At 41.5% G+C, this 20,328-nt stretch overlaps 1 long non-coding RNA gene across 1 annotated transcript; it reads right to left on the minus strand.

Annotated features, from left to right (window-relative positions):
* Window positions 1-8,851: 8,851 nt before the first annotated feature.
* LOC108495321 lies at window positions 8,852-15,526 on the minus strand. The gene is made up of 3 exons (XR_001874068.1): window positions 15,471-15,526; window positions 15,056-15,171; window positions 8,852-8,973 (listed from the first exon to the last, which is right to left on the minus strand). It is a non-coding gene; the product is annotated as an uncharacterized LOC108495321 (long non-coding RNA).
* Between the last annotated feature and the right edge of the window lie 4,802 nt (window positions 15,527-20,328).

The raw sequence follows: 20,328 nt of genomic DNA on the forward strand, positions 1-20,328 counted from the left end.
AGAGTGCAAAGATTGAGAATTAGAACTATTAATGAAGTTCTACTTGTCATATTTGTCAAACACATACACCCACATCCACACTGGCTTTTTAAAATTTTTGGTGTTCTGAATATCTATAAGCAAAAACCAGTTTGGAAAATCAGATGAAGGTAAACATAAGAACCAAGAAAAAAAATAATTTTCACATCTTTTATAATTATTTAATCACTCCAGAATAATTTCTTTAGACATTGTTCTCTTCACATTTTCTGAGAGTGCAACACAGTTTTTCTGCTTACAGGCATAAGCCCATCCATCTCTGTTCTTTTTATTCTGTGTAAGGGAGATGAGTTAATATTTATTCCACATGGAGAGTTCTGCATCTTATACAGAAAGTTGTCAGAATGATCAAATTGAACAGCAGGATAAAATATTTAACATACCCACTGAAAAGTAGAAAATAAGATTTTTGCTATATTCCTGTTCTCTATTAATCACAAGCTGATTGAGAGTTTCTAACCACTCATGGTTTTCAAACAATTGATTTCTCACTGAAGCAGCCAAAAAAGGAAAATATTGCAAATCAACCCAACCTCCCTGTATTGTAGACCACTGAAAAGTTGAAATGGGATTTGTTTTCAGGCACTTTTCATTACTTGATTAATAGAGCTGATTCATATTTGGCTCAGTGGTTGCTCTCTCTCAAAGGACTGTTTACTCCCCACTCTGGTATGAAGTTATGAAGCAAGGGCAAACACCATCATTGCTGCTTTTTCCTGGTGAAATAAGTCTGTTCACTTTTGGCCAGAATTAGGGTCTAAGCATACCTATAGCATGGTCATTGCTGTAGGTGATGTGACCTGCTGACAGAGCAGATGAGTTTGAGTCATTGGGCTGATTATTTTAGGTATTTTATATAAAATTGGCAACTTCAGTGAGAATTTTCAAGGCCAAGTACTGCAGCACACAAAGAGCCACACACACCTACTGCCTTCCATTCCTTTCTCACTCACTCACTGCAGCTCAAATTGAGGCCAGCTCCAAATCATCTGGCATGTGAATTGTGCCAAGTGAACCTAAATTACCTTTTCAATTCATAAAATATTCATTCAGTCCCAGCTGGGACTGTAAAATATGAATGTTTGGTTACAGTGCTGGTAACATATCCTTTTCATTCTCTTACATATGTATTAAGGGAATAGTTTTACACCCACTCACAAGTACAGCCATAGGAAAAATTAGAGCTCTAAAAAAAAAAGTAAAATCTAACTTTTCCATCTCCCTCTGCTGGAAGTGCATTTGACACTACAATTGCCTGCCTAATCCAAATGGCCATTACAAAAATGTTTCAGACTTCACCCTGCCATAAATTCCTATCATCTCCTTTCATATCCATCTGTGGGAAATTTAGGTTCCTCCATATTATCTTCTCCTGGCATTCAATATTCCATGTCGGACAAGTATTTGTGGTAGGATAATTGCAATGCAATTCAGTGCTAAAACACTAATGGAAGGAAGAACTTTGGAGTCTCCCAGATTATATACCCACTATACTAGTTCAGAAAACTGGAGAGTGCTGAGATACCCACCTTTAGTCACAGAGAATCTTCATGCATAGAAGAGTATTTTAGGACACATTTGAGAAATTTTAGTTGTATTACTCCTGAGTTTTTCTCCCCTTTTGATTTACAGACAAGGATTGATGCAAATCTTTACATTTATAGTGATTCAAATATTCACCTTCTGAAATACTGTTAACATACTCTGAAAAATATTTAAAATATAATTTTTCAGCAGAAAATAATATTCACACATATCTATCTGTACGAGGTGTGTTTCTGTGTGTGTAAATTAGAGAGTGTTATGGCATAATGCATAGGTCTATTTTCAAGAGTTGGAGGAATGAACATATTGTCTTTAGAGTCCAAACAACTGCTAATAAAATGCTCAGAATACCTCTGGCTAAGAAGCCTTAACTGAAAAAACTAGAGTGAGTTTACCTTGTAGGCCCAGTGTTGTGACATGAACAAAAATGGCACAGACACAGTAATTTTAGTTGGAACTATATCCGTCACTTTTTAATGAGAAAGAACCAGGGTATTTGTGAGCTGATAAAACTTTACTGTTTGCTCTTTATTGGCATCTGGTTTACACAGTTCAACAACCTGCCATTTGTCTTTAAGTCAGAGTAAGGTCTCACTCTGGATGAACCCAGTGCTCACCACATGAGTGAGAACAGAGACGCTTACAGGCTCCTTTAAAAATTGTGTCATGTATTCCACAGGTGCTACATTTGGATCACCTCAAATGCAAGCTGATTGCTACTGTAATTTTCAGATGATCTCTCTGTATTGGGTATAAAGAGCTGAGGAAAGAATGTATCCTGTTTGAGTAAAACATAAAGAATATAAAAAACCCCATGTTTAACACACTAGTCTGTGTTGTGTGGCCTCTGCTGCTGACAAAAGATCTGCAGTCACAACCAGAGAAGAATGATTTTTTTAATCAGGTAGAAATGAAAAGTGGTTTGACTAAGAACTTTGGATATATCTGAAATGCAATGTCATACTATAGAAAAGCTTATACAAGAAGTTATTTAGACAGAGATGTATATAAAGAGTGAAAAGAACTCTGTACTTGATAATTATAAAAAGAAGGTAGCTATGTACAACTTTACTTACTGTGTCCTCTCTCTCCAGGCTTCTCATATAAGGATTAGTGGTGGTTGATGCTTCCTTTCTAGTCCTGGGGTTATGGTTTGTAGACATCCTGCAGTGTTGATCCTCTCTTGTTTCTCTGCAAGCCAGTACTGAAGTTTCAGGAAGTCATATACTTCCCAGGGGCATTTTCTCTGGGGCAGTGTAGTAGCATGTGGAATATCTGCCAGAATGGGAAATCTCTCTTCTGTAGTCTGAACTCTGTGTTTCTGAGGAGTCAACAGAAGGACCAGTTGTTAAATGGAAGCAAATAAAGAGATAACAAGCTAAAAAACAGTAAGGTCTGTGAGAGGGCAGGAAAAGGGAGAGGGCAGGGAAGGGAAGGGAAAAAGAAAAGAAACCTCATCTGTCTGGCAGATAGGCAGTGATGAGTGTTCTCATCTCATAATTATGTGACTGAGCAGGAGGTACATCAGTATGGATGTTGTTATGGTTGAAAACCTTGTCTTGCATGTTCAGCTATATGCACACCACAGTTTGCCTGCTCATATGGACAATCACTTGAAGGGAAAACACAGTCTGCTATAATGCCTATCTGCTAGACAAAATGTGCATGATTAGTTCCATATGGTTTTTTTTTCTTTAAACAGTAGAGTTCCGAAGTGAGGAAAGATTTCAAACAGAAGCAATGATGTATTTCAAAATCCCAGTTCAATAATGCACTTATGGCGGAAAATTGGCCTCCAGTGGGATTTAAATGCACATGAGTGTGCTTTGCTGAATAGACATGTCCTTAGACATCTGCTTAAAGATGTACATAGTAAGACATGATCTTTTTTATGTGGCCTTTGAATCAACTTCCAAATTATTTGCTGAATGAAGCTTCAAAAGAAGATGTCTGCAGTGTACATAAAAACAGTGTTTTCTAATGTAACACTTTCCCTTACTGTTGAGTTGCATTATCAAGTAGAAAAGTGCTAATGCTGTTCCTCTTCACACGGTCACATTTTAAGGACACAGATACACTACTTAATGGAAGGAGGTGCCTGGTCTTATATATGACTATTCCTAGCACTGCAGACGTGAGAGTCCTTCAGAGGACAAATCAGAAAATCCACATGTTGCATTGCATTGTAATGTAACCCACCACTGATGACTTGAAAACAGCCCCTGACTTTTAGTTCCAGCTTTGAAAAGCTTCTGGGTGAGTTTTTCTTTCCCCACACTCCATACAAGCAAAATGAGGCAGGATAGTCTCCCAATTTAGATGGCTAAATTAGCTGCCTAAATTTAAGTGCTGTTCATAAGCCACATGAATAACCTCTTTCAGATGTAATTTTTTAGGGGAGATAGGCTCTAGAGTGATTTGTCCCAAATGCAAGAAAGAAAACAAAGCTTTCTATCTAACATGGCTGTTTGCTTTCAATAGATGAGAGCACTTTAGCAGGTGTCCAGCACTGGGCTTTAAGAGTTTTAATGTGCAGCTCGTGGCACCAGGGTTGCCAGCACCCTCTCTGCCATGCCATCTGTAGGGGTGCCTTGGTGGTTGTAGCAGGATGCTCTGCCTGGAATGAGGTAGAACAACTCAAATAATGCCCAATTTGCAAAGCTACCAGTGGTAAATGGAGACAGAGGAGTCATGCTGCTTTTGGTGTTGAATAATGGTGAAATCAGTCTGACTCATCAATCCCAAATTTAAACATCCTGATTGTGAGGTGAAGATGTGGTAGGCCTGGTAAAGCACCCGGATAAAGGAAGAAACAAGTGATACCATCTGCTTGTCTAAGGCTGCTGAGCTGACACAGCCAGCCTGGAGACATACGATGGACAGTCAGTCACTTTATACTATAAAAGCCCGGTCCGAAATTTTAATGGCAGGGTCTTCTAACATATCCCTTCTGGGAGTGTATGTGTGGAAATTCCTCCCTTGAGTGAGGCTGTCCCTCAGTGTTACTCCTTGAGGTTGAGTGAAAGCGATTTGCCCACAGTCATTGGTATGGGTGACATCAATCTCTGCATAATTGGTTTTGCTAGCTTTAATACAATGGCATATATATATATATATATATATGTAGCTTCAATATTGCTTCATAGTGCACTATATTATAATAGCATTATAATATTGTTATGGCTCCTATAGTGTGTCATTAATAATTCTGATTAAGAACTTTTTTCTAATCATTGTCATAATAAATCATATATATATTTATATAAATATATATGGTTTACCATCCTTAATCCTGGCGACAACATTGTATGAAGGTTCAATTACACCTATTCAATACTTTACACATAAACTATTGACAAAGTCTGCGGCTAAGACTGGACCCTTTGTAGCAGAGTTAGAAAGCAAGGGGGTCCTTTCTGTTCCCTGTGATTCAGTAGGAGGATTTCTTTAATAAACTTTATCTGAATCTCCTACTTTGCCTGGGACAGTGGGGTGACAGTGACTCTCCATCAAAGACGGGAAAATCAGGCATCCGGATGGAAATGTCCAAAAGCCAAATTGCTGAGCACAGGAGAGTTTCAAACCAGTCAATCAGAAACACTGAGAGAACTGAAAACTTGTCTTTGATGTTTCCCTGGAGAAACAGGGATTCAGTGTCTGCAACATCTCGCCCGCTCTCTTACACAGCCACAGATTACAAAATGTGCCCAGGAGACTAATTCCCAAACCAACATCACCCTTCCTGTCATTTGAACAAATGGCTCTGCATTACAGGAAAAGCTGCTAGTTTATGAGGCATTTTGCACAGGGGTGATTGTCACCTCTTACTGAGCTCAGACTGTTCTTTAGTTAAAAGTGTGGATTTGTGAGAGCAAAATCCCCACAGGGGACTGGATCAGTAGCCTTGGCTGTAGGCACTTAGGCTGGGGAGGGGCACACTGTGGTTCCTCAGGCTAGTAAGGAAATTGAAACACATCTCTCATAAAACAGAGAAAAATACTCCAGAGTAGGAGCCAGAGTCCCGCCTGCAGACACACAGCCCTCTGAGCTGCAGGTCATGGCTGCTCTCTGCTGGTGCTGCAGACCTTCCTCTCTCAGTGGCCCGAAAGTAATGGGGACCATTCCCACCTCAAATAATCAGCACCCGATGTTCAGGGCATTTTTCTGAGGTCAGGGAGATGAAGGCTCAAACTTTCATGGGATTAGAAGAGCCTAGGATGCAGGTTTGGTGTTTCTCAGAGTAGTGCTATAGGTTATCAGTTGGAAGTGGGGCATCCTGTTTTGTGATAAAGTCTTTTTAACTTAACAACAGGATAGTTCAGAGTTGAGAAATGAATTCTGAACAGCAGGTCAGGCCCCAAACAGCCTCACAAATTCAGCATAAGCCTATCTGGTCAGCTCAGTGAAGTCAAGGCCGTGTGTAGCTTGGCTGTTGATGCTGCAGCAGGCTCTCAGGGAAGGTTTTCCCTGGGGATGTAGGTGTCCAGTGTGCATAAAACAAGAGGCAGCATTTCCCTCAGCAAGTCACAGCATGGGAGGACAAGATCTTACCTTGATTCCTTCCCTTCTGGGAGCTTTGTAAGCTGTTCCTCCTCCACCCCAAGGTGGTTATGAGTAGCAGAGGCTGCATGCAAAGTCTTATCTGAATGCAGTTTTATTTCAGAACTTTTATTTCATATACAGAAATAAATGGCTTATAAAAAAGAGTTGAATTGCTGTCATTTTTCCTCTCCCTTAGGCAGAGAAGGGAACTCCCTGACAGCTTCCTTGCATGCCATCAGATGTCTCCGACCCTTGAACAGGGCTTTTCACAATGTACATTTTGGATATAGACTCTTAAATTCTGCCTAAGCACCACTTTGCATGAATAAATCTCTTTTTTGAACTGAGAATTAATCCATGTGCCTCACTTTGTCATCTGCAAAATGGAGAATTTTCTTACCTGACAAGAAAAGTGAGAGGATAAATATTTCAGAGACTATGAAGTACTCAGACAACTCTCTCAGCACGGGTGACAAAAGTACCTTGGCTAGACAGGAAAATGCTGTTTTAAAATTCCCAGAAGAGCAGGACAGAATAGATATGAGATTCAGCAATGTGGGAGGCAATTGCAGCACTCTGTGTGATAGATGACATCACTCACAGCACAGCAAAATGGATCTGTGTGTCAACTGTCTTTCCTGTTATGCTCCCTTCACTTCTGGCTTGTGCTTCATCTGCCACCAAATAGTGTTGTTCATCCTCCTGCTCTTCAATTACTGTTTGCTGCAGAAACAGTAATCAAGTCCTGCAGAAAGAGACTTGGGAAGAGGAGTGGTACTGTATTTTTTATGCTTATTGTTTTGATGTTACAGGACAACATTTGCAATTCCCACGGGGACCTATCCTCAGAGCTGTATTCTGCAGAAATAGAAACAGAGAATTTAGGGGGAAATGGACTTATTTGACTACATATTTACCACGTGCCGATCTTTCAGTCCTTTCTCCTCAGGCAGGGCACCCCTTGGCTGTCAGCTCAGGCCGCTGAAAACCCGTGAGTGACACAGTGGCAGCTCCGGCACGTTGAGCCGCTGTTTGCAGGCTCGACCCACGAGAGGGCAACATAGCAACATCCATGGTGCTTCCTCCCTTCACAAAAAAGAATCAGGCTCTGGAAACAGGAATTTCATTCTACAATATATGTGTAGTATTTATAGAAAGAGCATTTTACTCTTTTAAAGTGCTGCTGTTTTGCTTATAGCAGTAAAATATAATCAGTATGCATTAAATTTCTTTCATCTCTCAGAAGCTAATATGGCCCTCTGCTGCTATCCAATCTAGGACACCTAAACATTGGAAGAAAACCAATTTTTTTTCACATCTCAGACATTCTATAAGACAATTAAACTGGAGGCTCAATGCTACAACTCATCCTCAGGGGGTAGCAAGTTTATCAGATGTTTTAATAGGACTAACTAATTGTATGAATACAATTCCATAGGTTCATGTGCTACTCTCATTGACTCTTATGCAATTAAATGCCTTATTTTGTATCTCACCCTCGGGTCTGTAACCTCCTTTGTTTAGCTGACAAATGTCTGTATCACCTCCTAACCTGGTTGATCTGAATTGAGCTTTTTGAAAGTGCCACTGACAGCAAATCGCTGCAGTCTATAAAAGGTTTATCTTCCACTTGACTGGAAACTGCTAACCATGTGCTAAACATTTTTGATAGCACCATCCAGAAATATTTTTTTTTCCACATACTTCATATTCTTATACACCAAAAGGCTGTACGTATTTTGCAGCTGTCTTATCTGATGCAGCTGAAATATTTTTTTCTGAGTGATACTGTTGTAGACGAGTGTTTTGTCTTTGCTTTGTGTTGCACAGAAGTTTCTCACCAGCTGCGGGCTCTGGTAGTGATTTGCAGTGTCACCAGCTATTAGAAAGGAGGATGCAGAGTCCTTAACCAGATTTTGACAGGTAAATGAGAGATGAACAGAAATGCTGTGACTAACACTGTGGGAAGGAGGAAACACATTCTTACAAGCAGTTGCTCAAAATAAGTAAGTAAGGTGAGATAAAGGACTGTGCTGGTGTCAGGACTTAAAAAATGAGGACTTAATTGTCGCAAAACACTGTCAAAGAAAGAAATTCCCATAAGTCACCAGAAAAGGAACCTGTGATAAAAGCAGATGGCAACAACAGGAACCAGGCCTGGTAAGGCAGATCTGGGTAACCTATCCAGACAAAGACTCCCTCTGTGGAAAACTGTGAGAAAGAAAAGTGTTAATTCCAAACCTAAATGAAGGTAAAGGTTTGAAATGAGCAAACCAATATTTCACTGTGCAAGCTGTGGGAAAGAAAACAACTACTTACACCCATGCCATTCCAAGTTGTGGGAACATCTCCTGATGTCCTGTGAATATCCAGGACTTGAACTGTATAAAAGTGGTATTCCAGAAGCACAACTTCGGGACTTCCACCACCGAGAAGATCAGAAAAAGCGGGGATGCCAACAGAATCCATGTGGTGGTGATCTTTTACTTAATCTGTCTCTCTCTCTCACTCTTTTTCTCTCCCCCTCCCCCCTCTTCCTGTTTTTCTCTCCCTCACATTTACTGTCAAATAAAATCCATGCTATTGACTTTGGCATGTGGTCTCTTTTTGCCCTTAATTTGGGCAGAGGTATCTTTTAATAATCAGATCCTAACAGCTGGCTGTGACTGCACTATTTGCAGCAGGATGAGCAGCAGTCGAAGAGCACAGGAAGGCAGGGAGGGTGTTGCAGGGATGCAGGAAGGCCTGGCAGCACTGACTCCTCCAGAGCAAACCTGTCCATCAGCCTGCAGCCGACTGTGCCGGTGTGGGCAGATGGCAGCAACCGGGGTGCAGGTTGTGGCAGACCTGCAGACACAAAAGGTCAACATATTTTGCATGACATAGGCATTACTGTGTGTGCTTCTCCCACATATCTTGTTATTTAATTGTTGTGAACTGTCAGGCAGCTCTGTGGAATGGAAGAATTAAGTAGTTTGATTAGTCACCGTCGGTGAAATTGTGGCTTGTGCGCGTGTCCCCTGCACACTCCATGTTAGATTCACGCACAAGGCCGTCATTATTCGTGAGGATGAGCTGATGCCCTCCGAGATCAGGAGTGGGGATGTTGGAAAGCAGAGTCATTGATGCCACAGGGACTGAGTCAGTGCTGAGGAGGCAAGTCTTACCAGATTGGAAAGAAACTGTACTCGGATAATTACAGAAGTACTTCTGTACCTGTTAGGACAGATCAGTCTCTAATGATTCTGTGCCCTGCTGTGAGAAGTGCCTGTGCTGCCATCATGAAAAAAATTAAAAATTAATTTACTCTGTGTTTTAATTTGGCTTTCCTTTTTATGTCACAGGAGGGCAGGGAGCACTGCTACCACCGCACTTCAGCCCACGGCTTTTCTGCTGGCTGGAGAGACAACGTACGCTCACACAGAAGACTGATGTGGTACCTTTCCCCACAAAGTGTGTTTGACAGGGTTAGTTAATAAGGCTGTAGTTTCCAAATTTACTTTGAGAAAGACGCCAGGAAGCTCTGCTCAGGAAAAGGTGAGGTGGGAGTGGTGCAGCCCGAAGCTGGGCACGGCCCAGCGTGGGGGCACCGAGTGGCTGCTCATGGCTGAACACACTGAACACACACGACGCTGCCAGGAGAGAGAAAACATTTCTGGTAAAAATGTTAAGCAGATTAAAGCATGAGCAAAAATAGTCGTGCATCAGGACTGTGCCCAGGCGTGCCAAAGGAGCAAAGGTCATACCAGGGCCAGGCTGGGAGGCTGCAGTCCTGCCGCCTGCCCTGTCACACCCCTGTGGGGTGGGCAGAAGGCAACAGGCAGCACCAAAAGGAGGATCTTGCTGGTTATGGGGACCAAACCAGGCCAGGGCCAGGACATCTGGAGCTCTGCAGCCCCAGCCCAAGGCTGGCTCCTCGTGGTGAGGAAGAGCACTGGGGGCAGCAGACTCTGCTGTCCCAGCTTCACCTGCTGGGCCCCTGGCTGGGCCATGGAACTGCCCCATAGCCCCAGCCATGCCTGGACATCCTCAGGTGGTTGCTGGTCACTGTCCCCACCCTGGCTCTGCCCTGGTGTCAAGGCAGCCTGAAGACCATTATGAGCCTTTATAGGTTCATTTTTTTCATTAAAATAGTGGTGTTCTCCAAACTAGTTTGTACCTGCTTTTCAGTACACTTCAGCAATGCCAAACCACTGGATGGAAAATTTCTTTTACATCAACAAGATTTGTTTAATAGGAAAGGACGTTACTAATGGGGAAAGCAGTTTTTCCAGCCCACAGAACCAAATGCCAGCTTAGAAAAAAAAGAAAAAAGAGGGAAAAAATGATGGAAACTATAAAAAGTTCTGTGACTTTTTAAATGTGAAGCTCTACTTGTGCTGTATATTTGAAGGCAAATTGCAATAGGCTTTCAAGCAAAAATAAACTTGAATGGGCTTTAAAGAAATGTTATCTGTGAGAAACATATGTAAATAGGCATATACAATTTTTATTAAAGCATCGTAAAGAAGAAAATACAGATTTAATGTGACATACAGTATGTAACCAATTAATAAGTCTCCAGTTTGAACACTGTGATGGATACATGTGACAGAGATTGGACTTTGGATAATTGCTACTATATAACTAGGAAAAAGAAAGATGAGTGGCTGAAGAGTTTTGTCAGCTCAGCCCCTTCCAAAGTGACATCCCACCCATACACAATCCCATTCTCACAGGACAAGCTGCTGTACAAAGCCACTCAAACATGCTGGTCACAAAGCATAACCAAACAGGATCAGGTTCTGATTTAAGTAGAGAAGATTAAAACAAAGCCAATCTGAAACTTTAGCCCAAATGAAGAATTCTGTGGGATGGGGCAGGTTCTACTTTGCAGATTTCTCCAGAAGCGGACTTCTCCAGCCTCTTCCAGGCCTGTGCTCACAGGATTAACCCATGTGGATGGTTAAGTTTGGAGCTTTCCAGCTTTTAGTCTGTAGTTAAAATACACTTCTCTAAATCAGCCAATTTTCAAGATGCCTCTTGCCGCTACCTGGCTAAGTAAATACATGTTCTTAATAGCTAAACATAAGCAAAAGGGTTCATATTTTTATCTCTTACTTGATTGCCACCTTTGCTACAAGATTTGCAATAAGTATTCTAGAGCATCCAGATGAATGACATGTTATAGAACTGGGGCATCAGCCACTACTGACTAATCACAGTTTCATTCATTATATTTTACATAATTTAACTGGCTGAATCCGCTTACCATTATGGGAATATGAAAACCATTTAGAGCTTTTGCAGTCAAGTTCACGACAATTTCCTTTCCTCACAATCACACTGTTTCCCTGAGTACCTGCACAGTTATATCTTGCTTGGGATGTTTACCTATTACATGGGGAAGGTCAGTAATTTCAGCTGAGGCAGATTGGCAGAGTTAAGCTCAACGGGAGCCTGACCCCAGGTTCTGTAACCAATAGATTATATAATAGAAGTTTATTACTTTTCAGAAGAAATGACAGAACTAAACATTAATAGACAGATTGACTTTCCTGTGGGGTCACTGTTCATTAAATTTCCCACTGCTTTTACAGTCTGAGCTGCTACAGTCATTTAGCTTTTAGCTCAAGTCATTAAAGTGAGAAGATTGTTTCTTTATTACCTTGTGACCATTCTTCATGTTAATGGCATTTTTCAAGCTCTCATCTTAAAACTGGCAAAGACTATAAAAAAAAAAATGTAAACTGTGCTTCTGCAGCTTAAACACAAACAAACCCAGTTGCTTCCATCCTTCTTATTTAATATCTGACAGGCACCAATTTGTGCCAGGCAGGTAACCAGGTCCCTAACTGAGAGAGCTGGGTAAGGATGCAAACCCCCTTCACAGAAGTAGGTGGTAGACTCAGGGCAATTAGCTGTGAAGGTCTCACTCTGTAAAGCAGCACTATGCAGGGGAGGCTGCAGGAAACTGCCACTTTTTATCAGGCTGCAGAACTAGGAATGGGGACAGGGTAGTTGAGCTGAGGAGGACATGCCAGAGAGAGATTTAGCCACTGGAAGTGTGTAGATGCCCTGAGGCAATCACAGTGCTGTAGCTGGACCAGAAACCAGTGGCTTCAACAACGTTGACATCTTTTGTGTTCTCCTTTCCTCCTCCAAAAGTCAGTATAGAGACTTTGAAACAGATACCATTACAGAAGGTCATCCACATACATTACAGAGGACTGTTGTGGAAATGAGGGCATAGAAAACAGTAAGAAACTCCCTGAAGGAGATTCCATGCACCAAAGTATTATAGAATGGAATCATATTAAGGGCTTGGGTTGGAAGGGACCTTAAGGATCATCCAGTTCCAGCCCTCCTGCTTTGGACAGGGACACCTCCACTGGACCAGGTTGCTCAGAGCCCCATCCAACCTGGCCTTAAACACTCCCAGGGATGCAGCATCCAAAACTTCTCTGGGCAATGTGTTCCAGTGCCTCACCACCCTCAGAGAAAAGAATTTGTTCCTAATATCTAATCTAAACCTACTCTCTTTTAGTTTGAAGCTGAAGAAAGATATTTAGTTCTTATTAGGTAGATATAACATTTATAACCTTGCAACAAAAATAGTTAATAACAGGATTTATTACTTATCTTAATCATATTCTCTATCTACAGATTTCAAAAGCTTACAAGAACAGTGTTTTATGGCCCCTTCTTTCAGGTCACAGGTCACTTAAAAATACAAGGGCCACAATATCAAATGTTTGATGAGTGGTCAGAATAAGAGAACCCTCTTATCTTACATCACTGATTTCCCAAGGAAAACACAAAAAAACCTTTTCTGCACATACTACATAATTTATAGTAGTCTAATTTCCCCAATTTCTGATAACACAGGGCTCATGTCTTAGACTTTACGCTGTTTTGATGAAAGATTAAAGAAAACTTTTTCATGCTTGCCTCCTGCTCTTCAATCATGACCCTTTAACTTTGTTTCTTGTCACTGACTGATGGAGGAGCAATGTGACTTGACTCCCTTCCTGCCTGCCCACTCCAAAAAAGGAAAGCTGATAAAAGCAATAGATGAGATAGGAAGAGGCAAATATCTGTTGAATCCGTGTTCTATGAGTCAAAGATGTTTTTTTGAGCCCTGAAACCAGCAGACTATAACAGCTAAGGACACCTAAACCAAAAAGCACTTGGGAGAACTTTGCAGTTGAGCAACAGTGTGGGAAGGAGGATGTACAATATCTTACACTGTTCCTAATACTACAAGCTCCATTTGTTATTCTTTTCTAAATCCAGGTTTATTGTTTGAGGCCATCACCAAAGTGTTGTTTTCCCACTATGAAACAGATGGCATAAATGTGCCGTGCGATTTTATTGCTATGTTACAATTTCACCATGTCATGCTCAAACCACTGGATTTGTTCAGTCCACAATAAAACTTCCATTCTGCTGTGCTGCCTATGGGGGCACTGAATAAAATGGCAGTTGAAAAAGTTTCAAGTTGCTGAATCAATATTTCATTATTTGTCTCAATATAGGTTTATTAGTCATAGAAACAAAGCTCAACAACAGATAAAGGCTTGAAACAGTTACTTGGAAAAATGTAACGAGAACAGACTTGTGTACAACCACTGCATTTTTAATCTTTTCATTTCTTAGGACAAGTGCATCTTTTCCAACATGATGAGATTAAACAAAATTGCTCAGCTCTGTTCTTTGTAAGGTCAGTCAAACTATCGGCTGAAAGTCTTTCTCAAAGTTATACACAAATGAAAAAAAACTTCTATTATAAATTTACCTTGGCACAGTCAAGAATAAAAAAGAAATAATCTGTGAAGAGGTGTTCTGAAGAGTGTTCAGTTTAAGACGAACACGACTAAAGGTAAAACAGCTGAAATACAGTAAGATTTAATTGCCTGCAGTCCTTTATCAGTGCTTTTCAACCACGGCAAGAGTCAACCACTCAACATATTTAATGGTTTAAGGCCAGAGGAAGGTACAGAACTTGCTACTCTAACCTTGGAGGTGTTCTCACACCCAGGGTGGAGCAGAGTTGACACGTGAATACACAAACATTTGTGGAAATCCACTCCCTTGATTGCATAAGGTGAATACAGCAGGCCAAACTCTATTGTTACTGACAGAGGCTTAAAAGGAAAACGACAAGGAGACATGTTGATGACAGAAATTGTTTTCTTCTACAGGAAAAATACTGCAAATCTCTTGGTTTTAGGGGACACTTTATCTACTTGCCCTGTATAACCTTATACACACCACCAAGGGAGCAGAGGGATGACTTAAAAATCCTAAGGAATGACTGTCTCACCTATCAAGTGAGACAGTCACTTCGAGGTTGATGGGATAATCTCAGAGTTCCTGAATGCCTCCCTTCCCACTGCCTGGATGGACACCAACCAGCCTCTGATTAACCCTCTCTGGAAGCTGACCCTTTCACACAGACACCACCAGTCCCTGCACTGGTCGATCCAGTTTAGTGGACCAGTATCTCCAGCTGCCCTTGAGGGTGGTTGGTACTGTGTGCTGGCCCAATATTCCCATTTTAATGTCCCCTGCTGTGGATTTCCTGGGTATCGTGATACCAACCACAGCACAAAGGCAGGTCAAGTAAAAACAGAGAAGCATCTGTTAACTTGATTCAAATATTGACAATTAAGATATCAGAGATATGTGTACCTGAACAAAAACAAGGGGTTTGGAAGACTTTTAACAAGTACTACAAAAGTAATTACTCCCATTGAATTGGCCTCTTCCTTTTCTCTCTCTTCTAATTTTTTTTTTTTTAGGAAAAAAAAACTAGACCATTATTTAATTGTATCACTTTCTTTAGATTTGGCATTAAAAGAGACCTTTTAACATTTCTGAGTGCCTTTCAAATAATTAGCTTTCCGAAGCCCACCCTGTAGCATTCTATTAAAATTTATTAACTCACCTGCCAGCAGTTTAAATAACAAAGTGAAGAAAACAATTTGCATCAGGCACTGGACAGTGACGACAGGAACATTCCCAAGGCACCTTCACATGATTTCTTTATATGCCCTTCAAAGCCTTATATAAAACAGGAAGCTTTTAGAACATGCCCCAAAGAAATTAAAATTAAGGCCATGCAAGTAAGAGAGATGGGGCAGCTCTGTGGACCTGGAAAGATTCAGATGCTCACCCATCTGTTTGCATTACAAACCCAGCTAAGGTGCTGCTGCCCATAGCATATGGAGAGAAGAGATATCTCGAGTAGAGAGCTCCATGGTAGATAAGGGGTTTGTGAAGCAGGTTTGTAAAGCTGCTTCAGGCCATGGGGCAGCCAGCACAGCCCGGCAGTGCCTCACGTGTAGCTGAGCAGTTCTTACCACATTAGCCCTGGTCACATGGAGCACGTTGTCATAGGTTGGTCCTGAAGCAAAATAGAGCCCTGAACAGTGACAGCATCTGCTTCTCAGAGGCATTACTTCATAGTCAAATGCAGTTGCAGCCAGGTAGAGTGGCTGCTACCATGGGGCCACGGCAGCCAGCACTCCATGACCACGTCTCCATCAGTGCTGGACACCCTTCTTTGGGAGTGGGGAAAGGCAGCACCCCTGCCATCTCTCTCACACAGCAATGCCTCCATCAAGTCTGTGCTCAGCACTAACCAGCCTCAAATCAACACATATTGCAGCTGTGGTGGTGACACAGTGTCCTTGCAGCCTGAGGAGGCTCTCTGAGAAAGCAGAGGGATCCGCCATGGGGAGGTGCAGGGGACAGCAGGGCAGCCTCTTGCAGAATCTCATCTGTGAAATCTTGTGAAAGTGGAGCATTTGTTCACAACCAACTACAGCAATCTCTTTCAAAGAAAGGATTATCAAAATTATGTTGACTATCAGCAAGCCAATAATTTGTCATTGTCACCAGCACAGAGATGCCAGATGAAAGGTCCACAGGCTGTACCTGGCTCTGAAAACCTCTGTCAGACAGCAAAATGAACTCCACAGGTCTCTATCCTTTGCAAGGCCTGGCTCAGAAGAGCTACTGGGAAAGGAAGTGAATGCTTTGGTGATGTGTGGTAGCACTACTCAGCTGCCTGGGAAGGCATTTTACACATGTCCCAAAACAGGAGTCTGAAATTAGGGCTTATACTTTTAATGTCACTCTGGAGAAGACTTTTCAACAGTATGGCACAAAATATGGTGCAAGGAGTACTGGAGAAGTGAGATGGTTTATCATCAAGGTAACCACATCCATTTGGAAATCTCTGGACAAATGAGCAATGTGGGGGGACCTTTTTTCAGTCATGTTGCTAAGAGACATACTTGTAGTCAATCATAGAACCATCAACTGCTGCTACTCAGGAATTTTTTTTAATAAACTCTTCTATACTGAAAAATAATTCAGTGAAGCCAAAATTGCTCATGGAACCATGCCAGTTTTGACAAAAACAAGAAACAAAACTTGCACTGGCAATGACTTTTCAGACTCCAGATGGAATTTGTGATCCATAAAACATCACATCGAGGTTGGCATCACCAGCACACAAAAAATCAAGAGGAGCAGCTCAAACCCACAGCCTGTTATATCCCTTAATAGAAGAATACTGGTCTGCTTTACAATAATTTATAAGGAGCTAATAAGTAAATTAAGTCTACGTTAAGTAGTTTAAATTTGCTATACCCAGAGATCTGCATATACTATAGAAAATGTCAAGGGATTTTGAAGTCTGCTAGTCTACTTCAACATGCAAAGCAGCCTAATGCCCTGCAGTGGAGGAAACACAAGTTCAAATCCTTGCTCCAGGGCTGTGGGTGAAGGTCAGAGCAAGAGTCAGCCTTCCTTACGGGCTGGGGGTTTGCTGACAGCCCCCAGACACCGAGCATTTTGGCACTAGTATCATGATTTTGTGAAGTTCTCAGGAAGACAATGTTGTGCTATGCAGAACAGCAAATGTTGAAATCTCAAAGTACTGTGCAGGACAGAAACCCCTTTTTTAAACACTTCTACCAATGAGAGAGACAGGAGCATTTTCACAGAGCCAAGCTGCCTGTGTGGAAAGGTTGAAAGGTAATGAAGGTTAGTAGCACAGTTAGGTAAGAAAAGGGACACTGAGCTACAAATAACATTTCATAGGGCTGAAAAAAAATTGAAGAGAACATAACATTAGAAATTATTTTCAAACCTACATTTCTTTTAATAAATCTGCACAATAAAAGTATCGACTGTTATGCACTTTGATATAAGAGCATGTGAAATATTTTAGGGGGAATAGAACAAGGAGGCATCATTATTCAGCACTGCTATTAAACAAAACGCAAAAATCAGCAACTTAAGAGAAAAACCATCCAAAACACCTAGAAACAGAAAAACGAAGCTTTTCGTGATTACTGGACATATCTGGGATGACCCAGAGCAGCAGTCAGGCTTAGGTTTGAGGTCAGCACTTTTTCTTCATGGAAGAAAGGTCTTTTCACTTTAAAGTTGATAGTTACCTTCAACCTTGCCCGCTCCTCAGGTGCTGTTACGGAGAAATTTGCTTAATGCTGCCTGTGCTACCAACAAATGAATGTTCAAGAGTGTCCAGCCTTTACTATACTTCTACTAACACTCTTGAAGTTGTAGGTAAGTTGGAAACAATCCAAACCATGATTTCAAACAGCTGTAGGACAGAAGAAGTACATTTAGAGACACCAACATAATGTTCAGAAACAAGCCCACAAGACTACACACAAAAAGGGGATACTGAGATATTTATATCACTACTGTGAGACACAGGAGACATCTGTGTGGAATTTTTTGATTTTATTTAAAATGCCAGTGAGGTGGGTACATACAAAAAACCCAGTCTGACAAACTCTCATATGTCAGGTTTTCTTTCAGAGGGTCACTATATTTTACCTTCACCCACCTGTAAAGAAAAACCTATGGTTAGAACAGAACCATGAACAGAAAAGCAGACAAAACAAAATAAAAGGAAGAGATAAAAATAACAATCCCAATAGTAAATGGAAATAAATGACTTGTGCTAAGAGAGTTTAGGGGTGCCAGCTGGGGAGAATATTTGAGCTGGTCACATTGCCCTTGCTTTCCTTCAACTGTGTAATTTTTCACAGAAAGTCCTGGCAAGAAATGCTGCCTGCAGTGGTTTTAATCTTGGAAACAACCCACGTGTGGTGGCTGCATTAAGACTGGAAGTGAAAAGGCCTCAGGTGGTAACAGGCTGTGCCTCACTGTGTGTCACAGACTGACACCTGCATCTGGCTCCAAATGCCTGCGTTCATCCCCCTGGCTGTTTGTCCAGCACTGAAATACTGCCTGGCCCAGGTGGGAGCAGATCAGCAATGTCAGGGACAGGGAAGGACAGCAGGCAAGCTTGGGTAGCAGATCCACATATGTACAGACCTTGCAGGGTGTCACTGAACAAACAACTTGAGTCCTTGTGCTCAGCATCACTGCCAGTGGCAAGAGCTGAGTAACAAAATAAAGAAAAATCTAAGGAAAAATCAAATCAGGAGCCTCTGACCTATGGAATCGATCCAGGGTCTGTTCTGCAGGAAAACACCACAGGAAAGGCCAGGGAGACAGTCTGGTACAGAATATTCCCTGTGCACACATTTCATTGCTGGAAGTATCAAAATGATTTAAGCACTTGTTTCCTCCTTGCTTTAAGCTCCTTAGCTAACCCTGGGAGTGATGCAGGTACATACAATTCTTCCAAGTGGAGAAGGAAACAGCAGGTCACACTGAAAATTTTTGTTTTGATTCTTAGGTTTTGTTGTTTCTAAGGGGAAAACAGCACAGCAGTCAGTGTGCTTTTATTGTGTGATACCCAGAGACAGGACAGGCAAAGAGAACACAGGTCCTAATATTCCAGCAAACATTGTTGCACAAAACTAAATGGTAAGCAAGTGCTGCATAACAAGCTGCATGTGCTAGATATATACATGGTCAAGAGAATATAAGCAAGGCCTTTCTTTCGCTGACTTGTTACTTAGCATTCAATAACTCACTGCCAAATGAAAAATACAATTACTGAGATCCCCCTGTAGAAGAAAAGCGTAGTTCAACTCTCTGGCAAAGCTCAAAGTTCAATTACCCTGTAGCAAATCAATCAAGTCTGTGTGCAGCAAGCAATGAAATAGTACAGATGTCACCTCTGTGCTTTCAGCTGAACATGGTTTTCTTTCTTTTTAAAAATCAGTGAGTAGCACTAGGAGACATTTACAACTCTCACATTATGCAGAAGATAAAAAGAAATCTATCATTGTGATTTAGAGCAGCAGAGAACAGTGCTCAGGGCGTGCAAAACAATAAATAATGAACATTCATCACCAGTAACCTGCACGATGATCTGATTTTTATAGACACTGAGATTCATGATACCAGTTTAACATTGTATCTCCCATAGCTGGGAGCCAGGCATGCAGAGGCAATCATGCACTGAGCTATGTGCAAACACATCAGCCCGTGGTGATGGATGTATGGTCAGGACACAAACGTGTACGTGCACAGCAAACGCCACTTAACCCAGGGCAGAGTGTCCTGTTTGGAAAGAAACGTCCCCAGGGGAGCAAGGTGCTACACTGTGCATGTGACAGCTTGGAAAGTCACACTCACCCTGCTGCTTCAAAAGACTCTCTTTGCCCTTTTGTTATGATCAGTGTAAAAACTGCCCTCGTGTCCATGAGACTCTCAGACACCCACCTCCCTCCAGGCTTCACCAGCCTCTCCAAAAATACCAGGGACACATTATCCTGCCTACCAGAGCGAGAAAGGATGACACAAAGTTTGTGTTGACTGCAACAGAGACCTTCAGGTTCCAGCAGGGCTCATTATGCAAGATTGGTTTTGGTTTTGTTTGCAATCACTTTCAAATGGCTGAAGTCGACTTTGAAATTAAGTCCTCTGACTTAAAACACTTTTTTTGCTACAGAAGATTTGGTTTTTGTGCTTTAAAAAAATTCCAGTGACAATGTCACTGGTCATACTTAATGCTGGAAAAACCTTTTAATAATTCCAGGTTAGTCCATGATATTGTCAGTGAGTGAAAAAGGGAATATGCTCATGTTTATAAAACAGCCAATGAGACAGTGTGAAGAAATCCTCTGACCCAGTTCTGATCCCAATTACAGTGCTTGAAAAACCAGACTAATTCTGGAATTAGCCCTCAAATAATTCAAAGAAGTTTCAAATCAAGCTTGTTGCCTGTGGAGTAAAAACTTTCAAAGAGTTGTCCTCTCA

This window comes from Lepidothrix coronata, unplaced genomic scaffold, assembly GCF_001604755.1.
Source record: "Lepidothrix coronata isolate B3197 unplaced genomic scaffold, Lepidothrix_coronata-1.0 Scaffold30, whole genome shotgun sequence".
Lineage (NCBI taxonomy): Eukaryota > Metazoa > Chordata > Aves > Passeriformes > Pipridae > Lepidothrix > Lepidothrix coronata.